This window comes from Chlorocebus sabaeus, chromosome 22 (genome assembly GCF_047675955.1).
Source record: "Chlorocebus sabaeus isolate Y175 chromosome 22, mChlSab1.0.hap1, whole genome shotgun sequence".
Classification (NCBI taxonomy): domain Eukaryota; kingdom Metazoa; phylum Chordata; class Mammalia; order Primates; family Cercopithecidae; genus Chlorocebus; species Chlorocebus sabaeus.
Window position 1 is genome coordinate 89,294,832 of NC_132925.1, and position 23,203 is coordinate 89,318,034.

The 23,203-nt window shown below is 55.2% G+C and overlaps 1 protein-coding gene across 11 annotated transcripts in view; it reads left to right on the forward strand.

Moving 5' to 3' along the window:
• The window catches only part of CACNA2D2 (calcium voltage-gated channel auxiliary subunit alpha2delta 2), a 140,480-nt gene that overhangs the window by 3,121 nt on the left and 114,156 nt on the right, over positions 1–23,203 (forward strand). The window lies entirely within an intron of this gene.

A 23,203-nucleotide genomic window follows, 5' to 3' on the forward strand; every position in this document is an offset into this window, starting at 1 on the left:
GCAGCCCTCACTGCTTTGCCTCCCCTTGTGTCTTTCCCTCCCTCCTCCCCTGTCCCCCTTCTTCGAGTCTTTCATCAAGCTGTACCTATCCTTCCCTGCCTGCTGCTTTTGTCCTCTCTGCTGGGCCTCTGTGCCCTGTTCTCTGGGGCCCCCGGGTTTCTCTGTCCCCTGCTCTGTGGAGTCCCGGCTGAGTGCTGGGTGGAGCACCCGGCTGAGCTGGCCCACCTGACTGTACCCTCTTAGCCCAGCTCTGCTCCAGCGATGGTGTTGGCTAGCGTCTCCCTGCCTCTGAGGGTGGGCAGAAGCAGTGAGGGGCCTGAGAGGTTTGAACCACCAGCAGATTAATGACAACCAGAGTACGTGCTCCTCTCCTGAGTGGACACATGGGGAGCAGTGTCTACAACAGGGCATGCGTCAGTCTAGCTATGGTTAATGGTGGGTGACGTGTGTCTGTCTGGGCCTTCCAGCCCCCGTCTCCACCTCCCTGTGGCTCTCCCTGTTGGAGGGAGGCAGCATCACACATCTGGGTCCCCCATCTTCCCAACAACCTGCCGCAGCTTTTGCAGGAGGGAGGGGTGAGGCTTCCCAGCCGCTGCTGCCATCACTGAGATGCAGAGCTGCCAGGTGCTCACAGCCCTCTGGTGTGGAGGACTTTGGGGGGACCCTTGGCTGCTGTTCCCCTGGACTCCATCTTTATCAGGCACCTCCTTTTGGTCAACTGTGCCAGGCTAACCCCTGAGAAAGGAGGAAGCTCATTATAGGATGAATCCCCTCACAGTCTGCAAGTGAATCTCACTCCAGATTCTTTGTCACACTCATGTTCCCATGGAGAGACTGACTCCAGAGTGAAGCTGGCCTCTAAGTGGACTTCTGCAGAGAGTATCCTCTTCTCCTTCTGCCTGTGTGCAGGTGGGCACTGCCAGCTTCTGGCACCTCGGATGTGTATGGGTGGACACTGCCAGCTCCTGGGAGGACGTAGTTTGGGGACATGCTGGGTGTCAGTTGTAGACTTTGCAGGCTCCGTTGGGATGACCTTGCCTTAGTTTCCACAATTGAAATGATAGAATCTGCTTAAGAGGCTGGTGGTGAGAATTAACAAGAGACGATGCCGCCTCTAGTGGGCAGGGAGGGCTCCATCAGGTGCCATGGCTGCCACTGTTAACATTAGCATTAAGCCCAGATGCTGCAGCCGTGCGGTAGCCAGTCTCACTACGAGACTCACCAGTCTCCAGGGCTCCCACAGGCTGGGTGGCCACCTGTCTCTCTGCTTTGCTCATGCTGCCCTGCCATGACTGTGCTCTTTTCTCGGGTTTAGATCCCCTCCTTCAAGGTCTCACACCTGCACCTTCCAGAGGCCTTCCCATCCCAGCTCTGGGCTGTGCCACTCTATCAGGCTGTGCCCACCCACGTCAGATTCTACCTCCTTGGGGAAGACACTGGGCCACCTCCCTCTCTCACCCCCTGCAACACAGCTTGACTGTGGTGGGGGATATCACTAGGCTAATGGTGATCTCCCTTACTGAGCCCAGGCCAGTCCCCTCAACCACATTAGTGCCTTGATCTCAGAGCCCGTGGTCATGTCCATCCTCCAGATGGGGAGACTGACCTCAGAAAAATGAAGGGACCTGCTTAAAGCCCACAACCATGAGAGGCAGGGCTGGGAAAGGATGGATCTGTCAGACACTTGACTGCCCAGCCAGAGGGCTAGGGACATCTGGGCAGTGGGCCCAGGAAGTGGAGGGGGGCTTGAAGCCTGAATCTTTGGGAAGAAAATGAAGAGGCCTAGGATGTGAGAGTTGGGCCTGGGGCTTCCAGCTGTGACTTTGCCCCATCTGTCTCTTTCCTCCTCTGGGTCTCAGGCAACCCTGAGGGGCCTTCCTTGGCATGAAGCTGCCCTGCCAGGCCCAGTGCTTATAGCCCCAGTGCTGACCTCCATCTGCCTCCCACGTATACACAGGCCATCATGGAGCACCCCCAGCCCAGAGCTTTCCTTCCCCGAGCTTTGAGTTATGGGCCAGGCCTGCTCTGTGTGGAGAGGTGGAGGACAGGAGGGGCTTCATCTTGAGATGAGATGCCATTTCCCTCTCCAGATTCCAGTCTGATTCCGGAGAGAAAGGTCATGGAGGTGGGGCTGGGGCTGGGGGTTGTTCGTGGAAACCTGAGGCTGGCTTCTCTAGTCCCTTGGCAGTTTTGCCAGGTCTGAGGGGACTTCACAGGGCTAGGATCTTATAGATGCTTGGGGGGCCTCGTGCCATCTCGACGGGTGGGACTTGGGGGCTTTGGGAACCAGCGTTCAAGGGCTCGTTGCTAGGAAACTCTCCAAGGGGCAGTGGAGGTTTGGGAGTCAAGGCAGGTGGGCCTGAGCCCTGTTTGGCAGTGTGATGTTGCCTGTAGGATAGGAGTGGTCTTTCCCTCTCTTCCCCCTTCCAGCCACCTACCCCACTCCCATGCAGAGATTTGTCTCCAGACCTGGTGCCTTGTCTTTAAGTGACTGGGCTGCGGGCCTCAGGCCTGGGGAGGACATGCCGAGGGTGAGGGGCTTTCCCATTGCTGGCTACAGCCCTCCAGCCAACTGGGAAGATTCTCTTCATGTCAGGTTTTTTTTTTTTTTTCTTCTGGTGCCTACTGTCTAAACAAGAAGCTACAGAATCAATATTCGTATTCCCCAAGGGAAGTGTGTGTGTGGTTTTTGCTTTTTTTCCCTTCCCTTCTTCTCTTGTCCTGTGTAACCTGAAGAGCCTCCAGAGCTGCCTGTGGCTAAGGGCAGAAGGAGGGGGCAGTGCAGGTGACCACAGAGATTGAGATGGCCCTGCTGGCTTGCAGGGTCCCCACAGGGGTCTCTTGGTGCCTCCCTAAAGGGGTCAAGGTTCTGTCATTCAAGTCTACATATGGTCAGGACCTAAGGGGCAGACTCAGCCAAGCCCTGCTCTGCCACCGTAAGACTCAGGCTGTTGGCTTGATGTTCCTGGTCCTGGTCCCACTCCTCTCACCTGGGCCCCCGCAGTGCTTTTCCTTCTGGATCTGGTCTGGCCCTGCTGGGTCCCCAGCCACCACTGTTACCCGTGACTGAGCCTGGTGAGGGGAGAGCCTCACAAACTAGGAGACTGTCTAGCTGGGATTAGGTGGGGAGAATCTTCACAAACGAGTTCTGAAAGCCCCCATCTTAGGTCAGGGGGCCTCTGTCAAGGGCAAGCCCAGCCTGATCTTCTCAGTTGGGTAGCTTACTTTGTGACCTTGGACAAAACCCCTCCTCCCCCTGGGCCTCAGTTTCCTCTCTTCCAGGATCCTTCCAACTCTGACATTCCAGTGCCCTAAGAAGACAGATCTGTGGTCTTCCTGCTCCTCACCATGCCCTGCTTTAGCTGTGGCTGCTAGGCCTTATCTCTTCCAGTGCGAGGGTACCTGGACCTCCCGTCCTCCTTTGGCCATACCTTGGGTGTCTCGTGGCTGCTTTTCAGATTGACCCACTTTGAGCTCTGATCAGCCTAATTGTTTAGCAGAGAGGGAGGGGCATGGGAAGCCTTTCCTGCTGATCAGTATCCATCTCTCCCACCAGGTAAATGATCCTCATTAAAGAAAGGGGAAGGGGTGGGTGAAAAGGGTGAGAAGTGACTCCCTCTGCCTGTCTTTCCCGCCACCCCCCCGCCCTTAGACCCTGGGCCTCTTTCTTCCCCTTTGATGCCTGCCTTCCCTGCTGGTTAGTTCTTTCTGAACAAGCCCCCTCTTCCTGTGCACTGAGACTCTGCCACACCTCTCAACAGCTGTGTGACCTTGGGAACTTCCACAGCCTCTCTGGGTCTTGGAGCCTTTTCTGTAAAACAGGGCTTCCATGGCTGTACTGCCACATAGGGTTGGGGTGTGACAGACCGTGAGGGATGGGCCTGGCCCTAGGGAGTCTGTGATAAGGGCATGTGGATCCCGACTGGATCTAGGGGGATTTGCAGTCCAGCTGGGCCTGCACTCCAAGTGCTAGCCACTGTCCCCTCATCCATAGCACCCAGCTCCCATCCAGGCCCTACAGGCACTTGGGACCCACTTGTGGTTTGTGAGTCTTTCCTCTTGTGCTTGACCCTTGCCTTTGCCTGTGTGCACATGTCAGCTTGTATGTGGGCGTGTCTACACCTGTGTGTTCGTGTGTGTGCATGTGTCAGATGTGTTCATTTCTAAGCATGCTTGTGCCTATACCCACTTGTGTGCGTGTGTTTACTCACACATGGATGCATGTGTGTAGGTGTGTGTGCACGGGCATTCTCGTGTAGGCAGTAGTAGGTGTGTGCGTCTGTGTGCATATGAATTCAAATGTGGGCATGTGCTTGGGAGCCTATGTAGTGCAGGCACACGTGTTGTTTATCTCTGTGGCCAGAATGGGCTCCTAGTGCCCACCTTCACCACCCGCCTTTGAGGTTAATGCCAGGGCTTGACTGGGCAAACACTGGCAGTAGGAAATAAAGCATCCTGATTGTTAGGAACAGTGTTTTGCAAACTTTTATGTTAGAAACAGCCTGAGTTAAGGCTGAGCTGGAAAGTTTGATCTTCTACCAACTGGCGTGATGACAGTCTGCAAAGGAAACAGAGGCTGCGTCCTTGTAATTCAAATTTTTGCAAATTGAATGGTGTTTGGATTCACTGGAGGACTTGGGACTCAGAGGAGCTCTGCGAGTCCTTTGTGAAGTGAAGCATCTTTGCAAACAGCCGTTCCCCGTGTGGAAAATCTGGAGGGTGGGTGTGGAGCCCGGGCTCAGGCAGAGTGGGAAGCTCTTGCTGTGTGACCTTGGGCTGGCATGTTTCCCTTTCAGAGTGGGTGCTTCTCATTTGCACACTGAAGGGCAGGAGACTGGCAGCCTTTGAGTATCTGCTGTGGGTTTGGGTCCTCCCCGCAGCAAGACACCATGGGCACGATTTGGGCTGTAAAAACTTTGGCTTGATGATCCCTTGATGATCTGGAGGGATGATCCCTCCAGATGTTCTCTATCTGGAGCATCTCCAGCGAAGACACTTCCTTCAAGGATGGATTTTTGTCTACTGAGTCTTCATAAATAAGGCTGTCCAGGTGCCCTGTGATGGGCCCTGGCCCCAGTAGCTGTGTGGACCCAGTTCTTGTGGGTTCTGATGTCTGAGAGAACTGTAAGTTTTGCTTCCCTGGAATTTTCAGGACTCGCCTGTGTGTTGTCAGTGCTGTGATTTGTCCAGGGCCCTTGGCATTTTGGGAAGTGGATGTGAGGGTCTCAGGAGCCTACAGGCCAGGAGGAGTTCCTGTGGGGGCAGGGAGCCTGGGTGCAACCGTCTCCTTGGGCATTATGGGCTTTGCATGCTTCCCTGACTTGGAAAGGACATGCCACGGCCACAGAAATCCCTGAGGTCCTGATGCCACCATCATATACACAGGGAAACTGAGGCCCAAGATGGGGGAAGGGAACCTTCAAGCCCCACATATCTGCGGCTGCACATACTCTGTGGGCAGGGCCCAGCCCCCATCCCTAATGATCAGTATAGACTGTGGGGAGGGTGACTCCCTGTGCAGCCTTCCTTGCACTGATGTACAGCTGTTTCTCTTAAATAAAAATATCCAGCCGGGTGCAGTGGCTGACGCCTGTAATCCCAACATTTTGGGAGGCCGAGGTGGGAGGATCGCTTGAGCCCAGGAGTTGAAGATCAGACTGGGCAACATGGTGAAACCCCATCTCTACAAAAAAAAAATACAAAAATTAGCCAGGTGAGGTCGTGCACACCCATGGTCTCAGCTATTCAGGAGGCTGAGGTGGGAGGATTGCTTGAGCCTGGGAGGTTGAGGCTATATGGAGCTGTGATGGTACCATTGGACTCCAGCCTGGACACAGAGTGAGAGCCTTTCATTTATAAATAAATGAATAATAAATAAATAAAATCTATGGCATGGGGTCAGGGGGCAAGTTGAGGTCTGCTTTGGCAAACTCGAAGGGCAAGATGTCTATGTGGTGTGAGGCCCCAACTCCTGGGGTTTCTGTGGGGCAAACTCTGATGTCCTTGTGCTGTTTCAGAGACACGAAAGCCTTCTGGGTCCCCTTGGGAAGGACAACTTTGTCACCAGGCAGTGTGGGCTTGGAGGGGCTGGCGTATTCCTGAGACGGTAGAGGCCGGTGCTCTGCCTTGAGTTTCCAGCCTGATGTGGCATTTCAGTCTTGATCACTTCCTTCCGCAGCCCGCGTTCTCCTCCTGCTGGCCCTGCCTAAAACGCTGCATTTGAAGCCTTAAAGGTCAGGCCTGGTGCTGCCACCAGTTCCAGCAAACAAGCAACTAAACAACCCACCCCTGCCCTGCCCCCACTTCAGTTATGAGAAAAGAGAATGAGCTGGCAGAGCAGGCCTCTGTGCTAAGGGCCCTTGCAAATGGGCATTTCTCCTTTCTCCTTGTGAACTGAGTCCGTGGTGGGTGTGTTAGGGCCCTGGGAGTCTTTGTGTCTCTCCTTGGACCCCCCCCTCCACCCCCATCCCAAGGCTTGCTGGAGTGTCTCCCTTTCGGGCTAGCTGGGACCTTACACCCCAGAAGCCTGCCGTGGGCAGAGCCCCACTTCCCTGGCTGGCCCCTGAGGCCTTGCCTGGGCTGGCTCCAGCCTCTGGCCCTGGGACTATCTGGGACACTTCAAGGTCCTGGGAAGAGCTTTGGCTTCCTACCTCTGGCTTTTGTGAACCGTGTCCCTCTCCAGGCTACCAGCTCCACCCAGGGCCCCTGGGCAGGAGCCTTCCTTACCAACAGGCTCCCTGCCCTTTGTGGGTCCTTCCTCCAGCCCCGTGCCCCTCCTCCAGCTCTGTGCCGGGTCATGGGGCCCTTGAGGAGTAGGCATTGAGCTGACTGCCACCCCCTCAAGATTTGAGTCTGAGGAGCGCATTTGGCTGCCAACAAGAGGCTGCTTCTGTGCTTATCATGGAACCTTAGTGTGGTGGGTTTTCATCATGGTAGGCCCTTTATCCGCTGACAGGGAGCCAACAGGTATGTGATGCGGCTGTTGGCAAAGACCAAGTGGTCACCTGTGCTCGGCCTGATGACCTCGTTTTTGGTGTAGCTGTCTGTCCTTGGCCAACTTCCTGTATGGCAACAAGATGGCTGCCACAGCTCCAGGCATCATGTGCACACCTAGGCACTAGGCATGTCTCCTCTGGGTTTCTCTTAAGAGGGGAGGAAACCTTGCCCAGAAGCCCCCAGCCGACTTCCTGTCACACTCATTGGCTGGCACTGGGTCACATGTCCACTCTGAACCAATCACTGGCAATCTAAATAGTACACTGTGATTGGTTCAGGCTAATCAGGATTTACCCTTGAGCTGAGGATGGGGTCACCTTGGGCTGGAGGTGGAGATTCTGCAGAAGGCAGGGAGTGATGGAGGATGGGGAAGCAGTGTTTGCTGCCGGGTCAGAGGAGAGGCTTGAGGGTGGGAGTTGGGGCCAAGGAAGAGAAGGGAGGTGAGGGGACGGGTGACCATGCCAAGGAAATGTTTGTAAAGGAAGTAGTTGTTTTAACCATATCAGTCACTACAAGCTGGGTCCCGGGTGGTATATTTTATACTTGTTAGGTCAGTCCATTTTTATCCCACTTTCACAGATGAGAAAAATTGAGGCTTAGCCAGGCTAAAGGATAAAATCACACAGATGGCAAGTGGCGGGGGCAGAATTCCTCCTAGTGCTGGGGTTCAAACACTCAGCCCTGTCCCGTACATCCCTCCTGCATCTCACCTCCTCCAGGCAACCCTTGGCCACAGGACCTTCAGGGTGTCCCTACACTCCCATGGTGTTCTGCCATGCTTCTCCCTCCGTAGGGGCTGCCCTACTGGCCAGGCTGACGTCCTTGGAGGGTTTATTTCTCACCGGGCCTCTGGTGCCCCCAGGTTCCTTGGAGCCACCTCAGGACCAGAAGTAGGAGATTTTTGGCTCCCAATCCCCCTCCCAGTAGAATAGTCCCACCCTTACTTGTGTTATAGATGTGGGTCAGTGGGAACTGTGGGACCAGTTGGTCCAGTTTAACTCCCATGTGGTAGAGATGGGAAAACTGAGGCCTGGAGAGGGACACTTCCGTGGGCCTCTCAGCACTTGAGGCATAGCCTAGACCCAAACCTGGAGTTTGGGGGAGCAGCCACTGCCCTCAAGTTGCCGTGCTGTGCTGTAGTCAGGCAGGGCCTAGGCAGACTGTTTAGGACAACAGCGAGTTGCGGGTTCAGATGACATCTGAAGATAGTGCTGGCATGAGTGGGCCAAGAGGATGGCCAGAGGGACATGTCCTGCTGCTGTGAAACAGCACAGCTGACCTGGCCTTAGAGGGCCCCAGCCACAGAAATGACACATAGACATGGCTATGGGGAAGGCCCAGATGTGACTGGGTGCTGCCTGTGAGACTTCATTCTCATCTTGTGGGGAGGGTGGCTTCAGGGTGGGGTGTACTTGCCTATAGTGGGGGTATACTTTTGCCTACATACTGCAGAGGACTGGGTGTCATTGGTCAGCACCCAGTGGTGAATATGATGAGCTCCATGCTCAACGTGGCCGGGAGCCTAGCCCTTCCCATTACTCTCTGGCTCTGTTCTCTGCACCAATCCTGGGTCCAGGTTGGGCAATGTTCAGGAGCCGGTCAGCCAAGGGCACAGGTCTTGGGGTAAACCCTGGGCTCTGTCCTGCTTCTGGATTGGGTGCCCCTCTGGCCAGTGTTCCCAACCTGTCACATGAGGAAAGAGGGATCTCTGGGGCTGTCCAAGGGTCAGGGAAAGGAAGAAGCTGGCCTCTACTGGCCATGACTGTGAGTCTGCTGACTGATAATCCTCCTCTGATCTGGGTCTCCTTCTGGGGTTTTCTCCCAGTCGCATGCTGGAACTGGTGGTACTGTCGCCTGGGCTCACAGAGTAGGCAGGCAGGGTAGTCTGAACTCACTTTCAATTCTCCCACCTCTCCATCCTTCACCCTCCTTCTTCCTCCCCACTCCATGCCTGCCTCACCCCCTGGGCTGTGCCTAGTGGTACCTGGGCAGAGCAACTTGAGGGGAGGGAAGCAGCATGTTTAATTGTTTAAGCCACACCTTGGCTGGCGCAGGCCCCAGAAACCCTAGGGGCTTGTACAGCAGGGTCTGTGGACCTCCTCTTGGCCCTTCCTCTTCCAGTCTCCTCCTAACCCACCTTAGCCTCACTGTGGTAGTCTGGGGCAAGCCTCCTGCCCTCCTCCTCTGAGCCTCAGTGTCCTCACTGTTCTCAGCACCCTCCATAGAAAGGGATCCTTCTGTAGGTGACAGTGGTGCTACCCCTGCCACCTCGTCTGTGTAACTGTCATCTCTGTCCTGCCCTGTAACCGGTGCTTGTGGAGACCTCAGCAGGGAGGCTGCTTCTGATGGGCATGGGGGGTGGGCACAGAGTGGGATCTCTGTCCTCGGAACTGAGTGCCCAACAGAATGGAAGTCATCTCCTTCCATGGGGGCTTAACAAGCACCTACTATGCAGTCAGCATGGAGGAAGCTGGGGAGAGGTTGGATGGGCTGCCGAGGACCCTACCAACCCCAAGCAGCACCCACCTGTTGTCCCACTGACCTCTACCTGTCCTTTGGTGCTTGACTTGGAGTTACTGTCCCCTGAAACCTTCCCTGACTTCCTTGTCTGGGTCAGAGGCCGCCTAGCCTGCTTCAAGCCCCTCTCCTCCCCATTCTTGTCCTGAAATAGACCTTGCTGCCTGGCTGCTCAGGGGCTGTGTGCCTGGGAGGGGTGGGGGCGGTGGCCAGTTGCCCTTGGCTGGAGCTCCAACCTAGCATACACCAAGTACTCAATAAATGTGTGCTGAGCAGGGAGCCCATGGTCTGTGTAGGTGTCCACGGAGTCAAGCTGGTCATGACTGTGGAAAATGGAGCAACCTTTTACACAACGACCTGGGACAGTGCCTGGCTTTGCTGGGGCCAGAGGGCATAGGCCACTCCCACATGTCTTCCTGTGGCTTTTGCAAGGAGTTTTCCCAACCCAGGGGCTGCCTCCAAGGGCTGCCCTGGGTAGGGAGGTGAAGGGGGTGTCCAGAGAGTCCAGAGACCCACTGAGCTGTATTATTTAATGGGGTGGGGGCAGGGCCCAGGCATTAGCATGTTTTCTAGAGCCCCCTCTTCCAGCTAAGTTGAGCCAAGGTACACAGCTGTGGCCTTAGGGGGATGGGAAGGTAAACACAGGATCCCCACCCTCTGCCCAGCAAGGGGGCACTGAGGTTCCCAGGGACGGGGGATGGTGTGTATTGGTTGTGAGCAATGTCCTGACCGAGGTATCTGTGGGAGCCAGCTGAACCCAAATGCCTGTACATGCAGGCAGTTGCCACAATCGGCGGCTTGTCCCAAGGAGATCACCTGGCTTCCCAGCCGGCTGCCCTGCTCCTTCCAAACCGCTCCTCTGCATAGACATTTGCCCATGCCCCATCTGCCCTGCCGCCTGCTCCACAGCCTGCCCATCTTTCAGGACCTGCTTCCTGACCATCCCTTCCCCACCTGAATCCACTCCCACACCTTAGCTGTGTGTTGCCCTGAGCGGGCTCCGGGGTCTCCAAGGGCCAACTAGGTCCCTGCTCTTGGGACACTCAGTCCATGGGGGAGATAAACAGTTAGGAAGACATGGGAGTGAGGCCAAATAAATCACACCATGCATGGTTGGTGCTCCAAGCAGCATCCAAGGGGCCATGAGACATCCTGCTGTAGGCCCCCAGGGTCCCTTGCCATTACCATGGCCCTGGGCCTCCCCAGTCAGGGTGTGGAGGTCCTGGGGAGATCACCTGGACCCACCTTTCTCCATGGATAAGCCATTGATGGGGGGACAAAGCAAGGGGCAGGGGCTGAGTAAGGGAGAGGCTTGCCTTGCGTATAGATCCGGCCCCAGCCCCAGTTTTGGAGGCTCCCAGCAACCCCACCCCTGTCTTTCTGATGCTCTTCCCTGGGCAGTGCCTCCTAGCACCCACCACGCCTTGGGCTGCCCAGACCTCATGACTGTGGCCCTGCCTGTCTGGTGCCCCACAGCCCCAACTTCCCTGGCACAGAGCAGCTGGGGGAGGGGGTTATGGGGAACAATCCCAAAGGCCATTAAGCCTAGCCATTTACTCGGTTCCTGAGCCAGTGCTGGGGGAAGTATATTTCACAGGTGATTTCCAGACTGGTGGCATATGGAGGAGGCCATTACTCTAAAAAGAAGAAGGATGGGGACTTCATGGGGCCATCTAGAGGGCCCTGGAGCTGTGGGCCCTGATGCATATGCCTGCTGTGTGGTAGAAAGCCTGGTTCTGGGGATTATAAAGGGAACCCCATATGTGACCTTGTTTGTGCCTCAGTTACCTCATCTTTAAAATGGGATCACATTTCCTATGTTTCATAGTTGTAAGGATGGAACAGCCAGTCATTCAGCCAGCATTTTTTGAGCACCTTCTACCTGTCAGGTGCTGTTCTCAGGAGATGATATTCTAGTGACAATATCCGTGTCAAAAGACGCCAGGAAAATGGCGAATGCTTTGTGCTTGTTGGCACTTCTTGCTAGGGGGGTGGTAGAGGGGCTGCAGCAGGAGGGAGCTCCCATGGAGCTGAGGGAAGAGGTGTGGGGGGGGGGGTCGGGGGGGTAATAACAAAATCCCCAGCCTCTAACGTTTGTTGTGCTGAGCCTCAGTACTCTGCTGCCCTCACCCTGGGGTCAAGATTGCAAGATACAAAGTATAGGGCAGTGTCAGGATGCCAGGGCCAGGAGGCTCTGCACCGGGGCCCAGTTGTGACGGGTACTGGTTCGTTTCTGTGGAGTGAATGAAGGAAATCAGTTCCTGAGAGACTGAGCTCCCACTGAAAGAGGCCCAGCTTCCCTGGGCGCAGCCGTCTCACTGCCCTTCCGTCCAGTGTGTAGAGGTGCTCCCATGTACGAGGGTAGGAATTCTGCAGACCTCGGTGTGGGAGCAGCCTGCCTTGGTGCCCACGGTCAGTCTGTGGGTGCTCATGGGGCATCACTGTGTGTGGAGCCCACTGCTGGGCCTTACATATGCTGTGCCCTCCGTTTGGATCGGCTTCCTGCTCTGTGGTGCCACCTTCACCTGGCCAACCCCTCGGCCAGGTCAGGCCCCTTCCCATGCATCCCACGCATCCTGTCCCCAAGGCTTGCTGGACTCTTCTTCTCATCAGGCCGCAATCCAGATCAGATATCAGCTCCCTCTGCTTGGATTCCAAGCTCCCAAGGGCAGGCCTGCATCTGCCCTGTTTGCTGCCAAATCCCTTCCAGGTGCCCATAGTGGGTACATAGTTACCGTTGGAATGAATGCATGAGTGAGTGAGTGACTGACTGGGTGGGGAGTGAGCGAGCTAGTTGGGAATTTACAGAAAGTTGGAAGCACCTGCAAAGTATTTTTTGCCAGTAATGAGACCTGCTGGTTCAGCCACCTGCCTCCCCTTAAGCCAATCCTGAGGCTCACCAGGCAGGGTGGCTTCTCTCGGACTGGGGAGGCCGGAAAGGTGTGGTAGCTGGGGCTACACTAGAAGCCCCTTGCTCGTGCAGCTGTGGATCCCTCACAGCCTGCAGAGGGGATTTGGACTGCTAAAGGATTCACCACAGAGAGTAACGGGTTCGTGGTGTGTCAAGGCAGGTTGAGCACTCACATTCCATTTACATGCAGCTTGGCGTACTCTGAGGGTCCAGGCACTAGCAAGAAGCAGATCCCAGAGGAAGCGGGCATTCTCCCCATACCTGGCTGAGGCTCCCTGGTGGGGGCATTGGAGGGAACTGGGGCTCTGCCCTGCTGCGACAACGTTCCTACAGCAGGATAGCCCTGACGGGGTATAAGGAAGGACTTCCCCATTGCACTCAGCTTTGACTTGCTTGTGGAGGCAGTGAGTTCCTGAGGTAGCCCCCTTCTCAAAGTTGGAAAAAGCTGTATATGAGGGGCGGCCCTTACCTGCAACCTACTTCCTGTTTGGCTACTGGAGTTCACCTTAAGGTTAAGGAGGCCTGACAGCCTAGGGGACAGGGCCATGTCTGAGTTGACTGGGTTCAGATTCTGGTTCAGCAATGTGGTCCCGGGCAAGTTGCACCATCTCCACAGGCCTCAGAGTGCTCATCCGTGAAGTGGGCATGAACTGGCCTGCGCCTGGCCGAGGTACCATTGCTGCAGTGGAAATCACACGGAGCGCCCAGTGCACAGGCGCTCCACTTCAGCATTGTCTTTCCCTGGTGCTTGGCTGCCTGCTGAAGTGGGGGCCCCTTTCCCAGCCCTGTCTTCCAACTTCTGTCCTACTGCAGAGTGAGGTGGTCAGGGCAGGCCAGTCTGGTAGGGGGAAGATGTTCCGGTAAATTTATCCCCAGGTGTTTCCAGAACTCTTTTTGGCCAGGCTCCAAGCTAAACTCTGTAGGAAGCTTGATGATGGGACTAGACTGCAGCCCCAGCCTAAGATGAGGCTTGGTAAAGTGTGGTGAGAACTGTGGCTTTGAGAAGAGGGTTGGGGAAACCTAGGAAGGCTTCATGGCAGAGGTGACTTGGCCAGGTAGAGGAAGGACAAGGCCAGAGAACAAAGCTGGCCTTGATGGGTTGAATTCTGTCTTTGCTTGGCCTCTCCTCTGTACATGGATGTCCTTGGGGGGCCTGTAAGCTTCCACGGAGGATTCTGCTCTGAGGGGGAACAGAGGACCTTGATGGGGTCTCTGTCCTCCTCAAGGCAGGAGGCCATGTTGAGGACTCACACAGAGGACAGCTATTTGTGGCTTAGCGAGGATTTGACTCATGCTGGGGGGTGGGGAGGATGTGCAGGAGGGGAGATGGGGGTGTGTGAATCACCGAATCAGACCAGAATGGTTGGTGACACATGGACAGGGTCTGTCCTGCCACCTCTAGTCCAGCTTCCTCTCCTGGTATGGGGCAGGAACAGAAGGCTGTAGCTCCTGGGTTCCTCCCTGACCCACTTGGTGACCTCCACAGGTGTCCCAACCCTACTGTGTTCTCTGAGATGAGGCCTGTACATGGCTCCCCCATTTCAGCACTGACTGGGCACGCAGGGACTGCAGCAGTGTTCACCTCCTGAGAGCCAGTCATTCTGAGCCTCAGCTTACCCATTTGTGAAATGGGCCTGGGCAGGACTTGTGTTCCCATCGTGCCTGACTACCTGGGGAATGTGCTGGGGAGAGGAGGTGTTGCAGACCCTAAAATGCCCATAGTCTGTGGCCAGGGTGGGTGGTTCCAGGCCTGGAGAACCCTGGATTCCCCTTCTAGATTCCTGTGACTGTGCCCCTGGCCTGGACCCTTTGCCTTGCCCCTGGGAGGCCCAGGCTGGTTTGTTAGTGCCTCTTGCTTACTGCTATATCCCAGCTCTAGACTTCTGAGAAATTCACAAACAGTGAAAACTGGTGCTGGCACCTTGGCGACCCCTGAGCCTCAGTTATCAGGGCAGTTGCTGGTTTTACCCTGGGCTTCAGGAAAGGGTTCTTCCCCCACCCTTGCATAGTGAGCTATAAGTCACTGTTATCATGTGTGGTTGCCTGTCTCCGTATCCTAGGAGTTTCTCAGTAGAGTGCAAAACACAGGAATAAACTGAGTACTGGGTGGTGGGAGCTACTGAAGTCCCTGTGGGCCCTGAATCCAGATACTTGAGAACAGCCTCAACGTTTGTAATGGTTATTTACTCAATATGGAGTCATGTTTTACAGCGCTACCTTCTAAAATACATTTATATTTATAACTACCTTACCAGTTACATATTAGGGCTCCACATAGTTTTTTGTTAGAAAAATAAAAGGTGAATGATCTTGCTGCTGGAGCAGTTTGAAAACCACTAGGGTGACTCAGTTTTGTCAGTCCACAGATGGGAAACCGAGCCACAGGCAGGGGAGCAGGTGAGCCTGTGTAGAGCCCATGGACTCTGGTCCCGGGAACCAGAACCCAAGTGTGCAGGAGAGAGTTCCATGGGGTGGGGGTTGGGGAGGGTGCAGGTGCTGGGTGGCTGGTGTTTAGGGACAGGGTGGCAGAGAGAGAGTGGAGGATAGCCCAGGTCTGGGTCACTCTTCCTCAGCACTTTCTTCTTGCTTCCTGGAAGAAGTGGCTGCTCCAGCACCAGGGCCTTCAGGGAGAGCCATGAATTATGCACGGAAGCCACAGGCCTGGGCAGGCCCTTCATAAACGAGCCTTAATAATTCATATGGAAAGGAGCCAGGGGAAGGGAGGGCCTCCTGGGCCAGCCCTGGGGCAGCCACCACACTGCCAACCTCTCCGCAGGCTCCTCCTGCCCACCCCGCCTGCCTACTCAGTGGCCGGCCACACGCAAGCTGGGCAGGAGGGCTGGGAGGTCAGCAGGACTCTGGGGAGGTATATTCACTCAGCAAATGGCCTGTTCTTCCAGGCTGGAGAGCAGGAACCTCCTGGCTCAGGGCTCACAGCCCAAGGCAGAGGCTAACAGTAAGCAAGAGGGAGGATGTCTAATGAAATACTAGCCAAAAGAATCACCCCAGGAGGGGACATGGAGATCAGTTGCTGCTGGTGGGGTGCAATTTCAAATGGAGGGGCAAGGAGGTCTTCACGGAGCAGGTGATGTATGTATGGAGACTGGAAGGAAGTGAGAGGCCCTTGGACTTCTGAGGAGAGACTGTTTCAGGCAGAGGGAACAGCATATGCGGAAGCCTGTGCAGGGACTGTAGGGGCGTGTTCAGGCCACACCAAGGGGTGAGGTCAGGGAGGCTACTAGGGGTGTGGCCACTGGGTGGACTTGGGCTTTCCCCTAGTGCGACGGAGTTGACAGAGGAGGGACATGACAGCAGGGCACTCCAGCCATGTGTAGAAGGGAACAGACTGGGGAGGCAGGTGCCAGGCAGAAGGTGGAGGCTGGTGAGTGAGCTGGCAGCTGCAGAGGTCCAGGAACCCTCATGAGTGCCCGGCCAGGGAGGCAGTCGGCAGTGGGTGGATTTGGGCACATTGCGAAGGTGGAACCTGTAGCACTTGCTGATAGATTGGATGTGGGTGTGAGAGAAAGTGGGTTCTAGGTCACCCCAAGTCTTTGATCTGAACCAAGGGAGCTGCCATCAGCAGAGGCAGGGAGTGGGGAGAAGAGGTAGAGACGGTCCCAAGGGACTGTCAGGATCTTGTTTTGGACACTTGCAGTTCGAGAGGCCCCTTAGCCACACCCGCAGCTGGGCATTGAAGACTGATGTTCTGAGTTGAGGTATGTGCAGCCTGACAGGTGCTTGTGACCTCTGTGACCTGGAGCACATCACTCAATTGCTCTGTGCCTCAGTTTCCCTCTGAGGATTGCGGGTAGTGATCTGGCTGTTCTGCAGGTGAATTAAGGCAGTGCAGTGAGATCCCTGGCCTGTCACCACTGGCTCAGGCCTCAGGCAGGGAGGGCTCCCATCAGATCCCTTGAGATACGGATCCCTAAATGGTCCATGGAGGCCTCAGGCTACCCCTCCTTGGTTAGAGAGGGAAACTGAGACCCGCAGAAGCCAAGAAGCAGAGCCAAGTGGGCCGCCTGGGGTCTCCCATTCCTGGGTAGTGCTGCTACCTGGCTCCAGGCTGTGCTGCTTCCCTCCACTCCCCGCAACCCAGCAGGCTGCTATGAGTAAATATTGGGCTGGACCTGGTGCCCTAATTAATGCCGGAGGATGGCTTACCGTTATTCTGAGGGGAAGGCACAGACTGCTGCCTCCCAGCAGAGCACCAATTAGAAGGAAAAGCTCTTTCTCGGTAAAGAAAGGGAAGGGATAGCCCTATAATTAATAACCTCATGAAGGACCAGGAATTATCTGGGCAGGGTCCCAAGGCACGTGTGGTCAAGGGTGATGGCTTTGGACCCATTCATGCTTTGGCAACACCTGCCCCTCCCCAGGTCCTCAGGATCTCCAAGGTCCCTGTGCTAACTGGGCTGCCTTGGCTCCTATGTGCATGGGATGAGTGGGTGAGACGGGGATGGTGCTCCTGGAGGCATCATGCTGCTCATTCTAGGGTCCCTTCAACTGAATCAGAAATAGGTTGAAGATGGGCCAGCCCCTTTGAGTTCTGTGCCTCGGTTTGCCAGCTTGTGAAGTGGTGGGGGGCTAGCTGGGGAGCCTTACTCTACCGTGAATCAGCTGAGCAAGCATGCTTCCCTGTCACTCTGGCCTTAGTGTCCCCTCCGTGGTCTTTGTAGTGTGAGGCCAGTGATGATTTGCTCCCACATCTGAAGGCACTGTAATCTCGTGGCCCAGGTGGCCTCTGGGGAGTGAGTGACCTTGGCTAAACTGTTGCCGTCTACCAGCCCTGTCATCTTTGGGAGGTCCTGCCCTGGGCTTTGAGCCCCCAAAGCTGCCAAAACCTGAGAGTCTTCTCTCTTGCATGGACAAGCAGGAAGGAAGATCTGGTCACAGGAGGCCCTGCCCTTCCCCAGGGCTCCTTGGACAAGGCACCCCACCAGGTCTCTGCTGCATTGGGTCTCTAGGGGCAGCGCAGTGGGGGCTGCAGCCCACCTGGAGGCCACAGTCTAAGGAGGAGGCACAACCATCCCACACTTAGGGAGCTGCAGGCTTGAGGAGGGAGGCTGGGCTGTGGTGAGAGCAGTCCCGCCTTCTGGATGGGCCTGTGTGCCATGAGTGTGTGCGGCAGCCATCACTGCTAGCATCCCACATGTGGGGCTGTGGTTTCCACTTACCTCCTCTTTGGGTCCTTGGAGGTGAAAGGAATGATGAACTTTATCTCCATTTTCCAAATGTGAAAATGGAAACCTAATAGGAAAAGTCTAGTTCAAGGTCTTGCAAAAGCCAGGGCTAGATCTAGGCACTCAGTACACTCAGGCAGTAGGTACAGAGGGACATCCACCGGAGTGGTCAGAGAGGACTCCCCAGGGAAGGTGGCCCAGGAGATGCCGCCATCCTGGAGTGCAGCCTTGAGCTTCTTGCTGTTTGCAGCAGGGCGAGGGCCTAGGGGAGGGACCAGTCTTGTTCCAAGCCCTGCTTCAGCTGCTTTCGGAGCTTGGAGTGACTGCTGGGGGAAGCAGTCTTCTCCAGGCTGGGATGGGGGAGTGGCCTGCTTGCCTCCCCACCCTGTCTGTCTTTCCCCTTCAGAAGACTGCAAAGGTGCTGAGGTGGGAGGTAGCAGGCCAGTGGAAATAACCAGAATAATTAAATAGCAGTTTATATTTTATAGTTTTTATTTTTATTTTTATTTTTTGAGACAGTCTCGCTCTGTCACCCACGCTAGAGTACAGTGGCATGACCTCGGCTCACTGCAGCCTTGACCTCCCAGGCTCAGCAATCCTCCAACCTCAGCCTCCCGGGTAGCTGGGACTACAGGTGTATGATACCACACCCAGATAATTTTTGTATTTTTTGTAGAGACGGGGTTTCACCATGTTGACCAGCCTGGTCTCGAATTCCTGGGCTCAAGCAAACCGCCCACCTCGGCCTCCCAAAGTGCTGGGGTTACAGGGGTGAGCCACCAAATAAAGCTGGCCTGCACTTTATTTTAAATTGTTGCCTTCCCCAGAGCTGGGAGAATAATTGGCCAGCCTATCATGAGAGAAGCCAGAGACCTGGGACCCCGCCATTGCCAAGTTTGCTTCACCGTGCACTTGGCAGCAGTGGCCTTCGCTGTCCCTGCTCTCTCACGCTCCTCACCTGTCCCAGCCTCATCCTGTCCTGTCATCCAGCCCTCCTGCTTCCCCTGCTGCCCATCCCTAGTATCCACCCCTCACTCCCTCACGCAGCGCAGTGGCTGAACTGCCAAGCTGAAGGGAAGGCTGCAGACTGATTATAGGTGCCCAGTGGAACAGGGTTTATCCAGACAGGCCATCTGGGAGAGGCAGCAGGGCTTTGAAGACAAAAAATGCCTCCATGTGAGTGGTGAGAAGGCCCACAGAGGCAGCACTCGGGCGTTCAGAGCCCCTGGCTCCCTACCAGGCCTTGGCCCTTCCCGGGCCTGCCCCTGTCTGCTCTTGAACAGAGCCCCTGCCCCATCCTTTCTTGCCCCTCTGCTGGGTCCAGCTGCCCACACCCACCCGTGCCCTCTGAGGGTGAACCTACTGTGTCACCTGTCTCTGGTTTTTTGATTTGTTTAATTATAGATGAGTTTTCTGCATAATTTATTCCAAAAGCCTGGATTATACTGTACAATTAAATCACATTCTGATCAACAACTTCACATGTAAAATTAACAACTGGCAACAGTTTAATCTGTGCTGCTGCATCTGCACACGGACTCTTCTCCCTTTTCCGCATCCCCTCCTCCCCTTCCTCCCTCTTCCTCCCCCTTCCTCCCCTTCCTCCCCCTTCCTCCCCTTCCTCCCCTCCTCCCCTTCCTTCCCATTCCTCCCTTCCCGGTTCCTCCCCCTTCCTCTTTACCCTCCCTCTCCCCTGAGCATTTGCAGCTGCCCCTAAGCTGGAGGCCCCCACCTGAATGCGCTGCAGTTTGACCTGGGGCCTCCCCAGCCTTCTAGCTGGGGTCTCAATGATTCTGTCTGCTAAAGGGGTCCTCAGCTGCAGCTCCTCACCCCACGCACAGATGATGTCACTCCCTTGCCTGATAGTGATATCCCCTCTCCCTCCCCAACTCCTCTTGGTTCTGAACCATGCCCTGGAAAGCAAGGCCTGGCATCCTGCAACACAGGGTGGCATCTTCTTACCTGCAGAGCTGCCTCAGCCTGCCGGGACTCTTCTGCAGCGCCCCTTCCCCACAAGCCTTCCCACCCCCCACACAAGCTTTCGTAGATGTCCTGAGCCCTCAGTGAGTCCTTAGATCTTAGGGGAGGGGCTGTATTGCAGGAGCTGCTAACCCTCAGGGGACTGCCCAGTAAAAACCTGTGGATTTGCCCGTTAAAAACTATTCAGCCAGTCGTTATTACCCCTGTTTACCAATGGAAAAGCTGAGGTTCTGAGGGACAGAACTCCTCCAGGTCACACAGCGGCAGAAGTGCCTTTCCCCTGAGGCTTCCCAAAGGCTACAATGTCCTGGAAAGATGGGGTCATGGAACAGATGGAGTCAGGACAAGTCTGCTTCTCTCTTAAGTATGTGACCCTGTACCCATCCTTGCCAGGGGCTTCAATTTTCTTGTCTGGGAAATGGAGCCACAATGTGTTCATCTCCCTAGGGTCGGGCACATTAGAGGACGTGACTTGGTCCCTAGTCTGTTGTGCCCACACCAGTCGTTAAGCCACTGCAGCCCCTAGATGCCTGCATCTCCTCCTGGCCACTCTCCCCTCACTGTCTTGTTAGTTTGGCACTTAGAAGCACTTAGGGATAAGCAGTGTCATCTCTATGAAAAGCATGGAAAATTACAAAGATGTGGGGAGCCAGCAGGTCTACCTCCCTGTTGGGTATGTGGCCTGTGGGCAACATTATCTGGTCAGGGAGGCATTGGCTGAGCCAGGTACTTGATTCCAAGCAGAGGGAAGTCTGGGCAGGATTTGATCAGCTTACCTTTGACCCAGTGGGGGCAGGGATTCCCATGTATCCCTTGTCTTTCCAAGACCCTCTCCCTTCTGCTGGAGTGAATACGATTGCCTGGCCAGGGTTGGACCTGGCTTGGTGGGTGGCTTCTCCGCCACAAGGCAGGAACAGTACAGGTACATAGTCAACTCCTGGCCCCCTCAGTGCCTCTGTGTCACCCTTGGAGCTGGCACTGGGACACTGGCCAAATCCTAGAACCCACAAAGTTGCATCTCTGTGACAATGGAATGAATTATTTTCTTTTTAACTCTGAGACACGCATATTGCCTCCTAATTGAGTTTGATTTAAGTGAATAATCAGAGTAACTTGTTTTCCCTGGCACTGTGCTGATGGGCAATGTGCTAGGGCCTGGGGTCTGCCCAGCAGGTCCAGGATGCCAGGCAAAGGGCCGGAGCCACCCCTAGACCTTGGGAGGAGGTGTGTGTGGCCTGCTGTGTCATAGCAGGCCAGTTCCTGCAGCCCATAGCAGAGCCTAGAGCTACTCAGCCTCAGGGTGGGAGTGAGGAAACTGTGCGTAAGACAGAGAGACAAGAGGGAGGGAGAACGAGCGTGTATGTCTTGGGGAAGGATTGGACTTTATCCTGAGACTTGGCTCTTCTAAAAATTATTTTAGTGTTGAAATAGCCTTTTTAGATGAAATGACGATGATTATAATAATGTGTTGTCTGAGCAAAATAAAACTTGGCATCCATGTCTCTTCTCCCAATTAATTTTCTTTTACTTAACTGTGAAATCCTAGAAGCAGAGACCTATAGACATACTAGAAGAGTCAACAGCCTGGGGTGGAACCAGTAATGTGCTGGTAAATGTTTACAATTTGCTCTCCAGGGGGAAAAACATGGTTTCTAGCATTTGCCAATTCCCGTGGTGCAAATATTCCCACCATGACCTATTTCAAGCTCCCCAGGTGACGTTACTGAATGCAGAGTTGGGAAGAGGTGCACAGAATCAGCTTTTGTGAGTCAGCTCTTGTGACTCCAGCACACTTCTGGGGCAAGTCCTGTGTTCAGTAATTCCTGGATAGGTGACCTTGGGCAGTTCAGTTGAACCCTCTATGCCTCAGTTTCCTTATCTGTAAGGTGGGATGATAATGTTTGCTTCTTTACGAGGACTGAAGCAAGAAAGTAGGTGATATGCTGGCACTGCACCTTATATGTAGTGGATGCCCATGCACATATGAGTCCCAGGAAGGGTTGACTGGCATTTTGTCCTCTACACCAGTGAGTGGCTGAGGTCAGGGTCAGGGCCAGGGCAGAGCTAATGGTTCCCTTCGGGGATCAGATCCTCACTCTGCCCATTTGTCTGCCCCTGCCTGGCTGACTGTGATAGCTCATCCCAACGTTAACCCCCAGGGCTCCATTGCAGAAGGACGAAGGAGCCATCCGCTATGTTGTCCACCTATAGCCAGGCCCAAGAGATGAGTGCCTGGTGGACAGGTGCCAGGGATCACGCATGCTGTCAATTTTCTGCTGCCCTTTGCCCTCCCCAGGCTGGCGGCTGAGGCCTGCTTGCCCTTCTTAGCTCAGCCTGCAGCCTGGCCTCCTCCCGCATTCAGGGTTAGATTCTCCCCTGTGGTGGGGAGCGGAGGAGGGAATCTGGCTGTGGCTCAGCCAGCAACAAGCCGAAGCTAATACCTCTTTCTTTTGATGTTGATTTTTTTTTTCCCATCATGGTCCTGACATTCAGCTTGGCAAATTGCAATTAGTGATCTGCCTGCCTCCTGCTCTGAGTTCCCATGCCAACCGACCCAGGCACATACAGTGGCATGGGCCCAGCCCCCTAGTCACAGGCTTGAGTGGGGGAGGCGGGGCAGCAGGCCAGGTAGAGGCTTGGCCTCCTCTGACCTATGGAGCCAGAACAGCACTGGAGGAGGCAGCAGACCCAGGGAGTTGGGGCCAGATGCAATCTTCTGGACCCCATGACTCCCGGGGTACCTCCAGAGGCTGGGGAGCTGGCATCACCCTGCCCCTACTGTACCCTGTGGGCTGTGTTTGACCCATGGCTTATTTAAATCTTCATGGTAATTTTTTTGTGTGCCTTTCCTGGAAAGGCCTTGGTCTGTAAAATGGGAGTGTGTCAGGTGGGATGGGGAAGTTGAGATGCCTTTTCAGATGCATGAGGGCATGGGTCTGTGTGGTTCTCTCTGGCTGGCTGCTGGCAAGGTCTAGTGTGGTTTTGCTGGCCTGATCTGGCTCTGCTTAAGGGTGTAGGTCACACATATGAACCCAGGCGAGGCCTTGCCCCAGACTCCTTCCCTCTTCCAGGCTGTGGGTCTGAGAATAGAGGGCCATGTGACCAACTATCCATCCTGTCCACTCACAAGGATCCCTGTGCAGCAAGCACCCTTGACTTACCTATTCTCATGTGTTTTTATAAGACCCTGAGAGGTGGCCCCAAATTATCCCCGTGTTCCGGAGAAGGAAGCTGAGATGCAAATGGGTTAAAACAATCCCAGGGTGGTACCAGTGTGAGGGAGACCTGCTCAGGATGTGGCTCAGGTGGATTGTGGGGCAGGATGGTCTGCAGTGGACTCATGAGTGGGTGGTTCCTGCTGGACATGTGGCAATGAGCCTTGGGTAAGCGTCTGTCTATCAGGGTGTTGGGTAGGCAAGGGCTGCCTAATCTGGAACTCTCCACGTCCACTGCTCAGGTGAGACCTTCAGGGGCAGGGACCTGCCCAGTTACACAATGACTTGGTGACAGCAGTGTTCCCTCCCCTTCCCTAGGCCCCACCTGGCCTTGGAAACAGGAGGCTCCAAGATCCAGCAGACCTCACTCCCTGAGGCTCTGTCATGCCCCCCTCCTCTGT